This window comes from Lissotriton vulgaris, chromosome 1_2 (assembly GCF_964263255.1).
Source record: "Lissotriton vulgaris chromosome 1_2, aLisVul1.2, whole genome shotgun sequence".
NCBI lineage: Eukaryota > Metazoa > Chordata > Amphibia > Caudata > Salamandridae > Lissotriton > Lissotriton vulgaris.
The window spans coordinates 204,966,693-204,986,959 of record NC_141686.1 but is presented as its reverse complement, the minus strand read 5'-3'; the positions used below and the strand labels follow the sequence as shown (position 1 = coordinate 204,986,959).

The 20,267-nt window shown below is 48.9% G+C and overlaps 1 pseudogene; it reads left to right on the top strand.

Annotated features, from left to right (window-relative positions):
* Nucleotides 1-12,618: 12,618 nt before the first annotated feature.
* LOC147734957 (uncharacterized) overlaps nt 12,619-20,267 on the top strand; it is a 32,310-nt pseudogene continuing 24,661 nt past the window's right edge.

Sequence of the window (20,267 nt, the reverse complement as noted above, 5' to 3'; positions counted from 1 at the left end):
AAATAGATAATAAGAGTGGTAGCGGGGGGCAGAGATAAAGAACAAGAGGGGCGTCCCAACTAACACCAAGGCGGGTACTAGCGCAGTGTCCCTAGTACACCAGGACAAACTAATCACCTCCCAAGTTATGCCCTCGCAGCCCAGGTCTAATAAGCCTATCCACAAGCAATCCCTCCTCAAGCTATGCTCAAACAGCCTAAGGCTAACACTCCTGTCCTTAATCAGCCTCCAAAAGTAATAGCATCTACAGATGAGACTCTAGGAAACACTAAAAAACCAAGAGTAGTGAACTTGCCGCCCGAGGCAAGTCCGTATACAGTAATCCCAGCGGGGGTACCGGAGATAAAAAACACTCAAATTGAATCTACGCCTCTCTTAAGAACAAAGTGATGGATTGGCTATCAATGTATAGACCTCTACCGCACGGCATAAAAAGTTAAGTTCTTATGGTAAGAAGGGTCCCGATTGTGTCCTGATTAGCTTCAGATACCCCACGACCGTCTCCCATATTTGAGACTAGCATCCAGTCCCTACCTCTCGCTTTTTTCTATCCCCTGTTGACATATTCATATGGTAGATTGACAGTTTGGGTATAACGCCAAGGGACATTGCTCCTCCCCTAGTGAGGGTGCGGAGGGAGACATTACATCTCCTGGATCCATAACGGATCCAATGATATTGTCCGGGCCACCTGACGCTCCATTACAAAGCAAAGAGGAAACTCAATCCACTGTGAATTTGCCCCTTATAAATATAGAGCCAGGCGAAATACCAGGAGATTTGACCCCAGAGGCAAGGCCTCTGGAAAATGTATTTGACATCGTCCCCTCCCCGATAGCGGCCTCGAACCCAAAGCTGTCATTCCTGAAGAATATTTCATGGAATGTGGCTGGCTTGGGCAACAAGCTGGATTCTCAGGAATGGACTGCCTTCGTTGACACCAGGGATGTATGCCTGTTTCAAGAAACCTGGGCAATGGTCGGATACTCTCGCTGGGGTTTCCAGGCATTTTCCGTTCCTGCGAAATGGGGGGGTAGGGGCCATCCCTCTGGAGGCCTGTCAATTTGGATGGCGACGCATATGGGTTGCCAAGAGGTACGTCTCCCTTCGGTTTCTGAGGACATATTAGCGGTATTGCTTGAATGGCCAAACTCCTGCAGACTTGCTGTGATAAATGTATATTCAAGGCCGGTAAATATAACACAACAATCACCTACCATCGAGGAATTATCAGCTTTCCTCAGTGAAATCCCCAAGGGCACCCCATTTCTGGTTGGTGAGACCTGAACTCACACTTTGAGCCCCTAGCAGGTCTCTTGGATGGTTCCTCCCTAAAAGAGGATGCAAGGTGGTCAGTCCCAGCTACAGAGACCCCTCCACCTAGAGCTTGGACACCACTTGCCCTACAGATTACTGCCCTAACCCTCAAATATGGTGTGAGAGCATGTAATGGTCGTATTAAATCTGACATACCCATCAAATACACTTACAATAGAGTGGGCAGGGAGTCGTGACTGGACTATATCTTTGTACAACTTTCCTCTTGGTCGCATATCATCGACTTTAGAGTGATAGAAAGAGTAGATAGCGACCACAATGCCCTAGAACTGGACTACGCTTTCCCTGGCAAGGAGGACAGGGACCATGACATGACGGGGGCAAATCGTGGCCTCCTCCTCGAAAATAACAGAAGGATTAGGTGGGAAAAACTAGCGACAAGTAGAGAGAAGCTCCACAAGCTTTATGCTGGAATTATTCCAATTTTGGAAAAAGTGGGTGCTCTAAGTGAGGAAATCTGTAGCCAGGAAACCCATAAATCACTCTATCTGACACACGAGGATCTTATTAGGACCATGGCGGCAGACCTGTTCACCGAGGGTAAAAGCGGTGGTGGCGTGGCACGACGCAAAACATGGTACAATGCTGCATGCCGCAAGGCGAAGTGAGTTCTCCTCTCATGCATTAAGGAGGGCAAAAGCAGATTGGAGATACAGGGCAGAAGACGTGAATACAAAAAACTGACTACCCAGGCAAAGGTTGAATGGGAGCGGGATAAGTGGGAGGAACTGTCTAGCTCTCTAGCCACTAGGGACTACCGCAAGTTTTGGAGAATTGTCAATACGGGATCTGAGTATTTAGTATCGGCAATTGAACCAAATATTGCACCAGGGGTATGGCAAGAGCACTTTCAGTTTCTCTACACACTGGAAGCTGGGGCTTTATGCAATCCATCCCAAACCATAGTTAGCCACTGCCCACTTTAAAGGTGACCTGTTTATAGAAAAGGAGGTGCGAGCCGCTATCGCAGGACTGTCATCAGGCAAGGCACCTGGGTTGGATAGCCTCCCAGGTGACCTGTTCAAACAAGAGCCTGATGTATGGGCTGCCTACTTGCTGACCATATTTAACGCCGTCTTGATGGGCATGGAGGTCCCTAGTACTTGGCTGGTGGAAAAGGTAGTTCCTATATTTAAGAAGGGCTCGCCTCTGCTCCCAGCCAACTACAGGCCCATCAGCCTAATAGACGTGTCCCAGAAGCTTTTTGGTAGGCTTATATTAGACCGCCTCCAGATCTGGCTAGAGGAAACTGCTATTCTGAGCCCATACCAGGTGGGATTTAGAAGGGGGGTGTCCACAACCGATCAGATTTTCTGTTTAAATCTCATCTATTGGAGGACTGCACAAATCGAAGGCGGTAGCTTGCACACGGTTTTTGTGGACTTGCGTGCCGCCTTCGATTTGGTACCAAGATCCAGATTATGGAGCGTGCTCGATGACATGGGGGTTCCAGCTGAAATTCTCGCTATTCTGATGAGATTGCATCGGAATAATTTTGCTCGTGTCAGGTGTGGCAGAAATTATAAATTAACAGAAAGATTCCCAGTCAACAGAGGGGTGAGACAGGGTTGCGTGCTTGTACCGACCCTGTTCTCCCTCTTCGTTAACGGGGTAATCGCCCACCTGAACAGGATCAATGATACTGATGCCCCTAAATTGAATGACAGCAGGGTGCCCGCCATTATGTTTGCAGATGACATCCTGCTGCTGTCCAAAACCCCCAGGGGAATTCAGCGGATACTTAACGTTTTTTTAACTCCTTGGACGCTCATGACGAGCTCAGCTCGTCATGATGTACACCTCCATACACTCATGACGAGCTGAGCTCGTCATGAACAATAGTAAATGTGGGATCCCAGCACCGGGGGGGAAAACCCTTAGCAGCCATGGAGTTAACATTCTGCACAGAGAGGGGCTTAGAGATCAATGCCCTTAAAACAAAACACATGACCCTAAACCCCACCCCTTAGACACGTCCTAATCCCTTGCTTGGTTCATCGCGATTAGAGAGGGTCTCCACATTAGAATACTTAGGAGTAACCCTAAATGAGAACATGACATGGGGGACCCATCAGATTAAGGCAAACATGAAATTGGTACAGATAGTGGGTGGCATTTCAAGGATGATGAACAACTCAACATATCGCCCAATTGGCCCGGTCATTCAAATCTATAAATCACAGGCACGTGGGGCTGTCAGTTATGGGGCTGAATTGTGGGGTCACACTTCTGCTCAAAATATGATGAAAACAGAATATAAATTCATCAGACAGTTGGTTGCTCTTCCATCAAGTACGCCGTTACTCCCTCTGACACTAGATTTGGGAGTCAGACCAATTATAGAAGAACTGGGTCTTAAACCTTTAACTTTTTGTCAAAGACTATGGAGCTGCCAAGAACTTATTGCCTATAGGACTGAGCTTGAGGAGTTTCTAACCCTACCAAAAGCCACTCACATCCCATAGCTAAACTACATAAAAAGGACATGTGAAAGTTTGGGCCTCCCAGAATTGTGGACCGACCCAGCAAATGCATCCACCAGGATATCATGCAAAGCCCTGTCAAAAGCTTACTATGATCTAAAGTTTACTATTGCACTGGAATGCAAGCGTGAGGGTTCCTTGACGAACCTATTTTTCCAAAGTAAAGACTTTTATTTCCTGGAACTTGTACTGGATGATATGACCCCGGTGCTCACCAGGAAGTTATTTCGCCAGTGGAGATATGGCACATTACCTTTTAGGTCTTTCACCAGCTTTTGGTCTTCGCCACCAACTACGGAGCAATGCCCGGCTTGTGCATATCCCCAAGAAAATGACTTACATGTGGTTCTATTCTGTAAAGCCTATCAACACACCAGAAAATACTGGCTTGTCCCTCTGCTCAAAAACATGGGGTTCAGACAGTTCCTCCCTGTGTACAGAATCTTAAAGACTGACTTGTCACCTCCAATTGTATTTGCACTGGCAAAATATCTCACGTCAATATGGCTCATTCGCACTAGTTTCTTGAAGGCGGAAGCGGCTTCATGAAAATTTTATCTTACTAAAGATTTTTAGCTTCTTGTTGATGAACTGTTTTAAACATTGCCAGTCAAACTTCTAATTAATAATCTTTTTGTATAAAGTATAATGATTGTGATTGTTTGTATATCTTTGATGATCAAAACTGATCGAAATAAAGATTGAAATTGAATTGAGAAATCAGTTTTCAGGTGGGGTTTTTAGAGCAGCGGTAAAGCGCATGTTTTGCATGTATGTCCGACTTCAGTCCCCGGCATCTTCAGGTTTTAAGGCGCACCCTGTATAGTACAGCAGGCAGAGAATCAGTTACAGCATCTGAAGTTCCTGGGTTTCAATTCTCTGGCAGGGCTTGTAATGGCAGTGGTGTCCAGCAGGCGAATATAGTTTTGGATAGGGGCATAGGGCGGAGTGGGTGCCCTCCCCTTAATTCAAGGGGGGGACACGTCATGCAATGTCCTAAAGAAATGAACCTAGCAGAGGGGCGGGGCTGCTTCACAGCCCCCAACCAGAACAATAAGTGGGGGCAGGCAAAGGTTTTTTTTGAGGCAGGAATGTAGGCCCTTGCTGTCTCAAAGCGCCACAGGCCGGGATTCATGTCATGCCAGGGGCTCAATTTGGGCACATGTGTCTTCAGGGCACTGTCAGCTTAGCTCACTAGACAGGGGAGTGTTGGCCTGTAGTCCGAGGCTGGTTTAGGGGAGAGGTGGCTCAAGGGCTTGAGAGACCATTTATAATGTTGCAGTCAGTGGGGGGGGGGGCAAAAATGGGGATTGAGGATACGGGGGGACACACTGCAAGCTGAATGTCTCAATCCGGTGGGGGTTTTTAAAGCTCCAGCCCCCACAAGGTACAAAGGGGACAATGTTGGAGGGGGACCCACAGTGGGGTACACAGGTCTGGACCCGGGGGTACCTTTGAAGTGGGGGACGGATAGACAGCACGATACAGGAGAGGTCAAAAAATTAAATAACTTCTAGACAGAAGGAAGGGAAAAGCAGATAGGTCTGGCATCCCAGGCTTGCCGGATCTTACTTGGGCGTTGCAAGGGAAGTGGCACAGGCAGGAGCGGCCAGCTTGAGTACGGCGAGGGAGGTAGTAAATGCTGCCATGAAGGCCAAAGGTGACCTCGGCGGTGCAACACCCAGTTGGGTCAAGGCGGCCTCGAGGAGCAACAGGAGCAACAAGCTTAAGCAGGAGGGCGTTCTATGGGCCGCAGTACTCTGCAAAGCACATCGAGAAGGTAGCTCAGCAAGAGCAGGGAATACCAGAGGCGAGGGTTGACAAGCAATCTAGTTCTTAGGTCCTGACGGTAAGCATACAGAGGGAATTGTAAAGAGTGGGGAAGGAAAAGCTAGAGGTCTTGCGGTAATGCTTTCAGTACTGGAGGCACAGGCCCTTGCAGGACAAGGGTTTGGATCGTGCTAATGCTGGCAAATCAAAAGAGGAAAACAAAAAAAACAAAAAAGGGGAGAAATAATTGAGGAGGAAAGAGAGAGGGAGGTACCGTAACAATGTTGTGGCTGGTCTGTTTGTGGCTCGGAGATGTGAAGAAAGATACCCTGTACTGGCGGAGCCATTTGAGCCCCTTCACGACTGGCTAGGTGGCTGGATCTGGTGCAGACACCTACCTTGATACCAGGTAAGGGTAATTGGGGTGGGGGCAGAGACCAGGGTCGCACAATGGACAAGGGTTCGGGGACTATATTACTTGGGAGTGACAAACACTGGTGGAGTACTTCTTATGTAGCTACCAAAAAATGAATAAATAAATATTAAGAACATGCAAGAGGAGTCACTGAGGCCTCCTGGATAAGGTCTCTGACTCTTACTCTAAAGGTACGTGTTCAAATCATGGTGTTCCAATGGTTAAATTGATATGTAAATTGATACAAGGCGCTTGTACGAATACCACTGTGGAACCCATCCTGGCTTTCCCTGTGAGGCGTCCACTCCTGGGCAACCCCCAAGGTGGAGGCCAGGAATCCTTAGCGTTGCGGGGGCCATTGTGGATTTGCAGAGTGGGACTCCATGATTGGAATAGGCACCGAGGCGAGAATTATCAGGTCCGTGGAATTTTGAGCCCAAGACCCGCCGAGGCAGGGAAGTGAACCCTGGTCCCGGGCTAGACCTCTGCATCAGGGTCTGCCGCTCTAACCATTGAGCCACACTTCTCAATTGTGGTTGTGGTTTAATATAAAACAGAAAAAAATGGGGGACAGATGGAGATGTTATATTTACTTTTCAGGTTTCTAGGAAAAGCAAGGGGCCAAAGAGAAGGAACTAGAATTGTCTGAAAGGACAATGTCAAGAGAGAATAGGACTGCAGTTTCCTGACTTTGGAGATTTTTTTAGGTTTTGAAATACCGAGAGAGGTGTCTTTATTCTAACAAAGTTGGGATCAGGAGGGCACAGGTTACACAGGGTGGGTAGGCCTCACTACAATGATGAATTTAGGGCATGGTTGACCTGGGACCCTGAAGCCAAAAGGGTTGAGATTGTCTCAGATCTGTACCAGAAGATGGTTTTGGGGAATGTTCAGGAACCCACCTTTATGGCCAGTGGTCTCTAGTTAGTACACCAACCCTGTCAAGAGAGCAACCACATTTGGAAGGGGGATAATCTGATTCAAATTTGATATCTGCAATGTGACATTATACAATGTTTCGGGTTGGGGTAGTTGCAGTCAAGGGACAACAGTCTGGCAAGGGAATCAGCACCTAAAGCAGATAGCAGGGGACAGGGGATGGTCTTGGGGCACAAGATACTGGAGAGCAAGTTGTACAACATTTAAATAATGTTTCGGAGCTTGTCAACTATTTTTAATCATCCAACAAGGAGACAGGTGTTTAAGTCGAGGGTTGCAGGATGAGGATAGACTAAGGTACGAAGGACCAAGTCCCAAAAAAACAACTAAGGTCAGTCCACGCAGGTACAGCCTTGGTAAGGGAGGAGCTGTGCAAAATGTTGAGGCAGCAAGAACGATGGCCAGTATTTTTCTATTTGGCTGATCAGGGAATTAAGCATCCCACCTATGGAATATAGAATCTGGGCAGTTCAGATTGTGGCAGCTCTGGTCTTATTTGGAGGGAGTACCATGCATTTCATATCTGAAGTACTAAACACGATTTTCATTCTTAAGGATCTAGGTAGACAGAGGACTTATTAAGAGAGCTGGAAAAGGGGCAGAGAAGGCATAATGAGATGAAGTCGGCTGCTGGAGTATTGCAGTGCACCCTGAAGATTTCCAGATATTGGGAGTCCCGTTATTGGTCAAAACGTTTTGTAGACACAACATTACCCAAGGGTGATACATATTGTGCCTAATTGGAGCATTTCAGTGCAATTTGGCAATGGGTTTTCCTCAGGGCAAATGATTAAAGTGACAGTAACAAATTACCTTGATGACCCCTTCCTGGTGGGCCAAAGCGGTTCAACGGACTGTCAGCAACAGTTGACAAGGGTCTAAGAGCTCGGGAGTACGGGGAATGCCCCTTGCACCAGAGAAGGGACAATTTCCAAGCACGGTGTTGTCATTTCTTGAAGCTGATTTGGTTTTTGGGACAATTTAAGCATGCCTACAAACAAAGGAATAAGGGCACATGCAGTTGTGGCTTGATGACATGTTGGCTAAAATATGTTTTCCTCAGGGCAAAAGGATATTGTGACAGTGACACACTACCTTGTTGACTCCTTCATGGTGGGCCAAAACGGTTCGGTGAACTGTCAGCAACAGTTGACAAGGTCTAAGAGCTCAGAGGGAAGTGGGAAAGCCCCTGGTACTGGATAAAGTGCAAGGTCCATGCATGATATTGTCATTTCTGGGGACTGATTTCTTTGGTGACAATGGTGGCACGCTTAACAACAGATGAATATGAGCCTATGCAGATGTGACTGGATGACAAGTTGGCTAATTTACAAGTAATGGTCATGGTGGTACAGGTTCCCGAAGGCCATTTGACATGAAGGACTCTGGGTAGCAGCGCTATCACATACATTTATCTGCAAGGGCTAGGGGAGAGTATGCAGGGGTTTCGAGTTCAGGGACAACTCCATTGTCAGTATTATAAACACGCCTAGGAGCGGGTAAGAATGTACAAATGCAATCTGATGCATCAGGTGCTAAAGATTTAGTTTATATGGACAGTGTAAAGAGTGCATGGAAGCAGTGGTAGGATGTGAGCAACATGGGGGTAGAGCTTTGCCTTTCCTTAATTTTCCTCTGGGGTATCAGTCAAGGCATGGGAACAGGAATTGCCGCTCGTGACAGTCAATTATAGGGTGGACATTTGCAGAGGTACACGTGGGTATTAGACAGCCTGCCAGTGAGGAACAATTATAAGCTTTGTTTGTGGGGTGCTTGGAAGATGTTGTAGCCCTACTACAACATCTTCCAAGCACCCCACAAACAAAGCTTATCAATACAAAAATTAGAATCCGCTATATATGCAAGGAAGGGGAAAAAAGGTAAGAAACTTGGTATGCAAATATGGGAGCCTCTCATTCGGTGGAAACAAGGTTCTGATCATTGATCACTGGGGGGGGAGAAATTGAGAATGTATTGTATGGAATTCCCTGTATCTATTGTTTATATGGTTTATCTTGGAACAACTATGTATGATTTGGTATTGTATACCTTTATATTCCTATTGTATATATGAATGTGTGCTCTACTACTTTGAATTCTATTGTGCCCTGCTCATGTTTTAAGGGGAAAAAAGGGGGGAAAATTCTTCAATAAAAATATTTTTTTTTAAAAGGAAGATGTTGTAGCCCTGGTTAAAAAGGGAACATGCCGCCCATTTCACAGGGTCATGTGTGGACAAAAGGTCTTTCCAAATTGGGATTGCAAGGAAACTGGCAGGGTGTTTTGCCTGCTTGGAAGCAGCCCCTTGAGGTTACGCGCCTTCGGCAGTTGAATGGGACAAGAGCATGCTGAAAGGGTGGGCAGAGGAGACGTGGACCAGAACTAGGGTTAAGATGCTAGGCATAAGACAAGTTTGTTTGACTAGGTTAAGGGTTTTTTGCAGTAGAGATGCAATGGCCTTGAGGAGACAGAGTTGGTTCCTTCTGTGAGGCTTTGGAGGTATGCCAGCATACTAGGAGGTCCAATCGTTGGGGAGAAGGGAAGTGCCAGGGTTGGACTTGGAGGCTTTTGGGGGTAGGGGCAGGGATAAAGTTTCTCTGTGGGTGTCACTGGGTCACTATAAGCCAGATAAAGGAGGTAAAGAAAAGTGTTTCTGACGAAGGCTTAACTTTAATTTCCTGGTGTGCTTTGGTGGGTCATGTGGCTGAACATGTTGTGAGACAGGTTTGGGGTGGTGTTTTCCGCAGAAACCCAGGAGAGGTGGGGTTACCGCCTAACTATGAAATAACAATGGATGACAGGAGTGATGAATCTCCAAAACAGATGACGTAGTGTTCAAATGCTTTTATTGGGTTTCATATAATCCACAGCCTATGCGTTTCGCCCAACATGGGCTTCTTCAGGGCTGTAAACAATATATGTACAGTATAAGAAAACATGTAATTCACACATATAGTACATACTAAAAACATACATTTACAATTACAATTTTTATTTACATATATACAGTTTAAAAACAAAGGCAAAAAAAGAGAGATTAACGCACTAAATACAAATCAGAAGGACATGTATTTTGTTACATTTGTTCCTAGACTTTAAGGTTCGCAGCGAACTAGCCTAGATCTTGCTAGAGGTCTCTATGTACAGTTAACATCGGTTAGTGTTTTTGCAGTTTGAAAGAGAGAGGTAACCAACTCATTCTCAAAATGGAGTGTCATGAGTGACCAAAGGTCAGAGGTCAAGGGAACGGAGGGGGTGATGGGGGTGGGGAGGGGGCGGAAGGGCAGGATGCTACACCTATATGATAGCCTTACTTACAGGGCAGTTTTTAAGCTAAAGGGTGCTGAAAAGGCTGCATGGGCCTGTTTTATTAAAGACAAAAATAAGGAAGAAGAACAGTATTGTATAAGTGTACCTTGTATGTGTGTCTTGGAACTGAAACTTGATTGTTCCAAAAGAGGGATCCTCGCTGTTTCCAATCTTGGAAAGGCGAATATGTCCTGAATCATGTGGTTGCCCACTAGCTTATTAGTGGATTCTGAAATTAAATTACGCCACCATATTTAATAAAAAAATTTGGGGTTTCTACGCGGCAAAAGAAAGCCCTGCTATTCTTATTCTTGAAAAGGCGCACGAGTGTACTTAATTCTTTGGTAACACAAAACAAGGTAAGCGGAGTTTATTCGACTCTGACTGTGGAAGATTTATGACTCCTTAGAGGCTATATGTTAGAAGACTAGGTGCTAATAGATAGAGAGACGGGAATTTGAATACAGAGTTCTCAGTAAATTATGTTGTAGCGATTTTATAAATGTAACTTTCTGATAGAGGGACGGATATAACACACCTTCGCGATAGTGGGCAAATGCATGACTACTATTAAATATAAACCGGGTTTCCTTGAACTGTGCAATTATTGTGACTAACGTATTTCGTATAATGATTCCTCTAATCACTGGGAAAGACTACGCAGACAATAATGTAAATTATACTTTTCCTCCCCAGTGTTTGTTTCTATACTGGTACTTACCAGCATATACGTCGCTGAAAATTGTCAGCGCTTTTCTCCACATATTCCCCGCAGCCGGGACATAAGTATAACCGGCGGAGAGGTGAGACACTCTCCTTAACTTCACACTGTTTTTTATTGATAAGTAACTTAATGTGAGCATTAGAGGTCGATCTATGTACTGACAATGCTGTGTGGTTCTATTTTATATCCTTTCAGCACAGTTAGAATTGAAATGCATAATGTTGCAAAGTTGGCCTGTTTGGGTAAGGTTCATGAACATGGTAACATTGTTACTGTGAATAACTTTCGTCAATTTGGCATCTCATTTTCTTTTCTTCTATCCTACTAGAAAGGGTCACTTACAAGCATGGGTGTCCCCGCAAACTCGTCACATCCTTTATAAATTTTTTTTAAACAGAAACCAATGGGGCGTGGCCAAGATGGCGAGGTGAGCGGTCACACTTTCCGCGAGCTCCTGCGAACCTAGACCCCTGAACCATAACTCTGAGCAGATCTCCCCCCCCCGCTCGCTAAAGATTTACGCCGGGGCGAGGAGAACAATCGGCGGAACACACCGGTGTGCTGAACACCCCCGGAGTCCGCATCGACGTAGCTTCTGGGGAGACTGAGGCGGTGCTGCAGAGAGGTCGGGAACCAAAGCCGCACGGGAGACGGAGACACAGAGCCCAGGCCTGAGAAGGGCTAGCGCAGTGCGGAGCACCCAGCAGTGGAGTGCGGCCCTGTCGAGCCCCCCGACTACGCCCAGCAGTAAGGGGGCACTCGAAGGCAAGGGGGTCGGAGCCTGTGAATCGGCGCTGTGCTCATACGCAAGGCCGGGGACGCGGCCTACCAGTGGGCCCCTGACCAGTAGCATCCGGAGGATTTCCCCCCCACCCTACTAGTACTGGCACCGGCGGTGGAGGAGCATCCGACGTGCTGCCCGGGTGCACCGGGCGACCCCGCACACATAACGGCGAGCCCTGAACCATCGGCTGATATGGAGTGGCGCAGAGGTGAGGCCAAGAAACGGAACCCACACGGCTGACAGCGACACGACGTGCGGGCCAGGAATGGAGCAGTGCGGAGCAGATTTCCGAGCGGTGGGGGGGAGACCCGGCCGCAAACCCAGGCGGAACCCGGCAGTGCAGGAGCCCCCGGAGGCGGGAGGCAGTGGTGTCAGAACGCGTGACCCGGTTGATCCCCTACGCAAGAATAGGGACGCGGCCTGCTCCCGGGGCGACACAGGGCCCCGCGGGTGGCTGAGCACCACCGGATCTCTCCGAGGTCACAAGCGGAAGCAATAGCTGATGGCGGGGGTGCTACCTACTGAGGGCAAGGTTCATCAGTGAGCACCGCTACACCGCCAATGAGACGAACTGGGCCCAGATCCGCCTTGCCGGGGGCGCACTGTGTCTTCAGCATTAGGTCCAGAGGACAAAGGATCTCCGCAGCAAGGACTCAAGGGTGGGCAGACACCCCACACTATCGACCAGGACCCCTGGTGGAGGCGGTGTGCACCGGAGACCTAACGACTTGGCCGGAGGCCTGAGCCTGGGTACGAGAGTAGGCCGGACATTGCCGACCGGGGAGTGGTGGCCTAAGTCGGCCTGGGGAGGCCTACGGGTCTCTTGGCAGCAGATGCGACTGGAGGAGGATCGCGGATGGTTCAGTGTGTCCTGGGGAGCCGGAAACGGAACTTGGCGGACAGTGGAGGCCGCCCAGTTTACCCGGTGCCCCGGGAGTCAGCGACGACGGTCCCTGATAGAAGAGAGGTGGTGAAGCACAGATGCAATAACTGGACGAACCCTTCTGCAGCCACCCCGAGGCTGGTGTTGGCCATTGACCTGTGGCTGAGACCAGAGAACGCACTGAAGGAACCGAGGCAGAGGTGGGTGGTCCGTTGTGCCCGTAGTAGGGGAGTGGACCAAGCCTCACCTACGTAAGGAACAAACTCCCCGGATGGATAGCTGTCCCTAAACCTTGCTAACCATTGGAGCTGTCCGATAGCACGACTAGACTCTAACCAGGAAGTTCCCGTGTATATGATGGCTGGCAACAGAGAAGCAAGAAGGGGGAACGGACACTGCTGGAAATGCTGAACAGGGGTCCAGCGAAACAGGACAAGGGGCAGCACTCACCGGGCCCCTCGAGGAGCTCGCAAGAGGCGAACAACCGGGAACCACCAGTCACCAGGTCATTCCTGGAATCTCTTTTCAGCTCTCTTCGGGATGACTTCCAGACGCTGAAGCAAGAAGTGACCGGAGAGGTTCGGGAGGTACGGAAAGAAGTGGATGGCCTTGGCGAATGGGTAGCTACCGTGGAGGAGGCAGGACACACGAGGGATGAGGCAACTGCAGCAGGAGGTACGACACTTGAGGGACTAGAAACTTGACCTTCAGGCACAGAATGAGGACCTCGAGAACAGTTCCTGCCGGAACAACATCCGAGTCCGGGGGGGACCTCCTAAAGAAGAGGGTGAGGACATTGTTGGGTATTTGCAGGCCCTGTTTAAGGAGATACTGGGTGAATAGGAGGACTTTCCCATTCGAATTGACAGGGCACATAGAGTGGGCCTAACGCGGCGGACTTCGGCACCACCGCCGGATATCCTGGCCTTCTTACCTGATTTCCCGCTTAAGGAACGGATCCTCCAGGAAGCACAGAAACAACAGTCGCTGCACTTCCGGGGGCACCCGGTTGCTCTCTTCCAGGACCTATCGGCCATCACGCTCCAGAAGCGTAAAGCATTTAAAATAGCAACAGACTTTTTAAGAGAACATGGGACGCAATATTCCTGGGGTCACCACTTCCGCCTCATCTTCCGATGGAATGGCGCCCTGCATCAACTTCGCTCCCTCCCGGACACATGCGAGGTCCTGGGAATTACTGCTACGGACCGAGATGCACCTACACCAAGACGGCGACGTATCACCAGGAACGGTTGGCTACGAGTCTCTGAACGCCGGCTCTCTGGCTCCTCTGCTCGACCGGACTTGCCTACTATCCGAGCAGAAATGGACAAGGCAGATCAGGAGGTGGCCAGAGACACAGGTCTGAGTGACGTCGCGCTGACAGCCTAAGATGACTCCGGGGGGAAATCGATACAGCAATTCTCACAACGCAGGTTTGGGGTTTCTGGGGGGAGGGTGGCGGGCAGGAGTGTAGTGGCTGGACGTCCACTTCAGTAACTTACCACAGACTTGTCCCCTGCGGACGGGAATGGGACTATGGGGTTTTGGTATTCAAAGAGGATACAAGGAGGGGGGAAGGGGAGTTGGGGTTGTTCTAAGTTGGGGTCAGGGGAGACGGGGTCAGGGGGACAGATGGGGGAGTTTTAGGTGGTGGTAGGGGACTCAAGGGGGGAGGGCGGGTCATCCATTCTGCAGGTCTTGGCCTCCTTAGCGGCATCCACGCACCCTGTTCCGCTCAGGTGGGAGTGTTACGCTTTTACCTCCTTCATCTCACATGCCACCCACGACTCTTAAGATAGTCACTCTTAATGCCAGGGGCCTAAATAACCCGGTCAAGAGACGGGCGGTGTTGTCCCTACTAGAGAGCACCCAGGCGGATATCTGTCTCCTTCAGGAAACTCACTTGCTGGCCCGTGGCTCCCATAGGCTACGCTCACATAAGTTCCCGACACAATTTTTCTCTTCCAGCAACACTAAGACTGCAGGGGTGGCGATCCTGGTTGCCCGGCATTTCAGGGGGGAGGTCCTACACAAACATGCGGAACACAAAGGCAGGCTGCTGGCTTATCGGTTTAGGATCGGGGGTGTTACCCTTACGGTTGGGTCCCTGTATAGCCCTAATGATCAGCAAGAGTGCTTCTTGAGGTCGGCACTGATAGACGTTACTGCCTCGCAGGACAGGCACATTATCATTGGAGGAGACTTCAATATGTCTTCGACTCGGCCCTGGATAGATCCGCACAGCGCTCGCCACAAGCAGGGTACTGTGTAAGGCACAGTTTTAGGCAGTGGACCTCCACGATCTCTGGCGTTGCATGCACCCACTGACAGGGAGTATTCATATTACTCCCACGCACATAAAACATATGCGAGACTGGTCACCACCTTCTGGTCACGACTCCAGTACGGGCTTTGATATGATATGATAACTCTGACACCTCCCTGGCGACGCAATGGGCGGCATTGAAGGCTGTACTTAGGGGGGAGTTTCTAGCCATCACCTCGGCTGAAAATAAAGAACGGCAGAGTAAGAGGGAAGAACTCACCCAGCGGATCCGCGAGCTCGAACAGATGCACCATCGGACGGGAGCCCCCCGGATCTGGAAGCAGCTTAAAGAGGCAAGAAAACTCCTGACGGCACTAGACATGGGCCGCACAGAATACACTGCGCTCCGCTTGCGCCATACCTACTACACTGGAGGGGACCGCTGTGGCCGACTGTTGGCCAATAGGCTCCGAGTGACGCACCAACGACAGATGGTGAAAGAGATCTCTGACCCCATGGGGTCGTTGGTCATGGAGGACACCCATATGCCGAAACCTTCTGCAGGTTTTACGCAGATCTCTATGCCGGGCATCCCCGGATGATGCCGCGGCAACGGCATACTTAGACTCGGCCACCCTCCCTTCTCTGGCCCCCTCGCAGGCAGAGTTCCTAGACAGAGACATCCGAACCGAAGAAGTGATCTCTGCCATCGCCAAACTCAAGGACGGTAAAGCTCCTGGGATGGATGGATACACGTCTATTTTTTATAAAACGTTTTGCACGCCGCTGGCCCCACTCCTTGCCCACCTATTTAATTTGTTCGCGACTCCAGGAGCCATCCCACCTGACCTCCTGCGGGCCTCGCTCACGGTCATCCCCAAACCAGGGAAGGACAGGTCGCAATGCGGATCCTACAGACCGATATCGCTATTAAATGTATATTTTAAGCTGTACACCGGAATCCTCGTGGCCCGATTGGCCCCCCATCTACCGGATCAGGCGGGATTCGTCCCCGGGCGGCAGACGGTGGACAACACCAAGAGGATTGTCCACCTTATGGAGAAGGCCTCCCGAATTCCCGGAGAGAGAATGCTACTGGCGGTAGACGCTGAAAAAGCGTTTGACCGAGTGCACTGGCCCTATCAAGAGCAAGTCCTGGTGAAGGCAGGTATAGGAGAGAAATTCCGGTCCATGATCATTAATTGCTACAAATTCTCAACGGCAGTGGTAGGGGTGAATGGTCACAACTCACGGAGCTTCTACATTAAGAGGGGAACTAGGCACGGGTGCCCACTTTCACCCCTGCTCTTCGCTCTTTATATGGAACCCCTCGCTCAATGGATACGTAACAACCAGGCGGCTACCGGGGTGCGGTTCGGAGGCTTTACTCACACCATAAGCCTCTATGCAGATGACATTATATTGTCACTGGACAAACCCCGGTCGGCCCTCCCGGTGTGCATTGCGGAATTAGACTCCTTTGCTACTGTTGCGGGATTCAGAATGAATATGGGGAAATCGGTGGCTCTGGACGTATCCCTTGCGCCGGCCACTAGATCATACCTACAAGGCCTGTTCCCCATGCTTTGGTCGTCGGATCTGGTGCCTTACCTGGGGATCCAGCTGGCCCCCACCTTGCCGGCTATGGTGACGGCCAACTACGCCGCCCTGGGCAGGAAGATCCGGGAGGAACTCGGACGTTGGAACTGCAGCACCCTTTCCTGGTTGGGCAGAACAGCTGCGGTAAAAATGACGGTATTGCCCCAGGTTCTGTACATGTTCAGGGCCTTACCGCTTCAGCCGCCCGCTGGGTGGATCCAACAGATACAGGTATATCTCTCGTGTTTTATCTGGAACGGCAGGAAGCCCCGAATGCGGAGGTCACTCTCTATGCTGGCTCCTGAAGCAGGAGGGCTAGGGATACCGGACCTCCGCAAATACTTCCAAGTGACTCCGCTGCGATACCTTGTAGAATGGATTAGGTGGGAATCAGACAAGCACTGGCTCTTCCAGGACCAGGTGGTGGCAGGCCGACCCCTCCAGGAGGTACCATTTCCGCGTCGGACTCATAGCCCGCGAATTTATATGCCTCCTTCGTCACTAGGGTGCCCCTACGGGTCTGGGATGCCACCAACGTCGTCCACAATCTTACCACATTCCCATCACCACTCACACCGCTGGTAGACAATCAGGATTTTACTCCGGGGATGGAAAAGGGGGCCTTTACCCACTGGCGAGCGGCCGGGTGTCTGGCCCTGTGTCTTATGTATGACCCAGAAGGGGTTATCCCCTTCCTGAGCTTCCGACAGATATATTCATTCCCAGAGTCTGAAAGACTCCGCTACATGCAGGTCCGTCACTGGGCGCTACACCCACAGGTGCGGTAAGCGGCAGATAGGCAACTCCTCCCTTATGAGAGATGGCTTATGACTCGCACGTCAGATGCGAAACTGATTACAGATCTCTATAAGCTGCTGCAGACACCTTCTTCACACCTCTATAATCCAGGGAGGGAGCGCTGGGAACGGGAACTGGGCAGGTCACTGAGCCATAAGGAATGGGAGCAGATTTCATGCAGAGCGCGACACTCAGCATACCACATGGGACTCACTGAGACACTGACTAAGATCTCCACCTACTGGTATTACACACCTGAGAGAGTGCATGAAATGGACCGAAGCAAGGACAGAGCTTGTTGGAGGGGATGCGAGCAAGTGGGAACCCTGACACACATCCTGTGGGAATGTCCACTCCTAGAATCCTACTGGAAGGAAGTATTAGATGAGATAGACTCCCATTTCGATACCGAATTGCCACGCTTCCCGGCATAAACATTGTTAGGACTCCCAAACGGGTTAATGTATACCCTTAAATCTCGCAGAGGCAGACAGATAGCTATTGCACTAGGCTCCGCAGTACAGAAAATCCTACTACACTGGCGCACGGCCACGCTTCCCTCTATCACGGGCTGGCTCCACAGACTATGGCATGTATTGGGGATGGAGAAGTTATCGCTTACAGTAGCAGGGGACATAGACCTATGCCTATTGAGGCTCACGACGCCTGCAGAACTGACCACTTGAATGGAAGCTGGGCAAGTTTCTTTTGCTAAAGAGCGACCAGGGTAGACAGCTAGGGAGAGGCCTGCGCACTGGACGAAGGGGGGGTAGGGAGTAGGGGATCCGGGAGTTGGGGGGTTTGGGGGTAATTTCGGGGGGGGTTGTTATACTACTGCAACAATGCCTGTCTTCATGTGCCGCTGGGGACTAGTCTTCATTTGCAATGTTCCTTGTGACGCTACCGCCGAGAACATGGCCCTGGCCACAGCGACTTGACACCTAATACGCCTTGTGTGTTTGTGTCTTCGTGTTGCACCAATAAAATACTTTAAACCTAAACAGAAACAAATGAGTTGATTTACATTTTTATAAACTTTGTATTAGGAAATGGAGCAGTGTTGTTGCTGAATTTTTATAAGAGGACACATATTCTAATTGCATGTAACATTATGCAAACTTTTAAATGTGAAGAAATACTAATATGGATGCAATATGGAAGACCTGTCAATTGAGACAGGAAGTGCATGATGGGTTTTGGGTTACTTACCTAGCACCCTGCAACACAGTTCATACATGGATGTGGAGTGTTTTGACTCTATTCTTTGGTTTTTCTCGTTGGTTTGAGTTTGTGTTCTCACACTTTAAGTCACCTTATCGCATGTTGCTCGAATTGGATTTATGTATATGTATGTGGTGCAATTACTTGACTGTAACATGCAACTATTGCACATTTTATAGAGCCCTGATGAAGTCTTGGGCAAATTGCCCTGACGAAACACGTGTTGACTGGGCGTTGTGATTAAAGGAAACGAGAAGAACAACATCTATGAAGACTACAAGTGCAATGATTTACTGTTTGCTTTCGTACAATGTATAAAGAATAACGATATTTGTGTTCTAATATTAGACGTGTGCATAGATCCCCCCTTTTGTAAGGAGAGTGTTCGTTTCGGAAAAAGTTCAGTCTCCATCTTTTCTTTTATAGAAAAATCTAAAAACTCAACACTCTTCTTACTCCAATAGAATGTGAATTTCAAATTGGGGTCCCCCAAATTTAACCTGGCTAAAAATGATCCAGTTGTTCAACTGGTCCCTCCCATATGTAAAATAATACCACCCTTTTATGTTTTCGTAAAAAGGGGCCATCTTGTGCGTTTCTGCAAAATCTCCAACATAAAGGCACAGGTGGCTCCCAGGCTGGTCCCCTTCAGTTGGAGAAACAACTGGTCTTTAAAAATAAACATAGTATTCTTTAGAACCATCACCAGAACCGAACGTCTTGTAACCTGAACCACACCAAAATTCCAAAATCATTAAAAGCGATATATTTCAACGCACGCTCTATTCTGAAACATGCCATTGAAATATGGAGCCTCATGGATATTGAATTACCAGACATTTGTTTCGTCACGGAAACCTGGTTACATGAGTCTGCCTCCACAGATGTGGTTACTGCCTTTCCACCACAATATAACCTAATAAGAGTGGACAGAAATAAGAATACAGGAGGAGGTCTACTCATAGCCACTATCCCTGGCGTGAGAATCACCTCCTTAGAAACCATGAGTATTGACAAATTGGAATTATGTATTTTTACAATTGAGGGTCCATCTGGAGCTGCATGGAGAGGAGCATCAGTGTCGAGAATTCGGACAAATGTGACTTAACAGACGCTAAGGATGAATGTCTGAGCCAACTCTGGCACAACTTGCCTACAGAATACCTTCTGGCCCCAAAAACGATTTCCCACACAAGTTACTTTAGATAATCACTCTGCATGTGTTAGCCTCTGATCTTTTCCTTTCAATAGGAGATTTTAACTATCATACTGAAATACTACAGGACCCGGACACAGACCAGCTATTCACAAATATGAGCACTTTGGGATTAGCCCACCTGGTCACAGGGCCCACTCATACTGCTGGTCACATGCTCGACCTACTGTTTAGAAATTCCACAGAGGTTAAGTTTGAGCCACTATCCCCATTAATATGGTCAGATCATGACCTACTAAAATGTGTTATTCCAGCTCACACCATCAAAACTGACCACAGGAACCAACCAATCTGGTGAAGGTCATGGTGTAAAGTTACTTTAAATCTTTTTGCAACTTATTTTAGCTCCACCCAATATAGCCAAAATGTCAACATCGATCAGACAGTAACTTCCTTTGAGAGAATAATAACTGATGCACTAGACAAAATTGCCCCTCTTACAAGGGTAAGAATTAAATCTAGGGCCACTCCTTGGTTCACGGAGCAACTGAAGTCGGCAAAGCTCTCTTGTAGAACAGC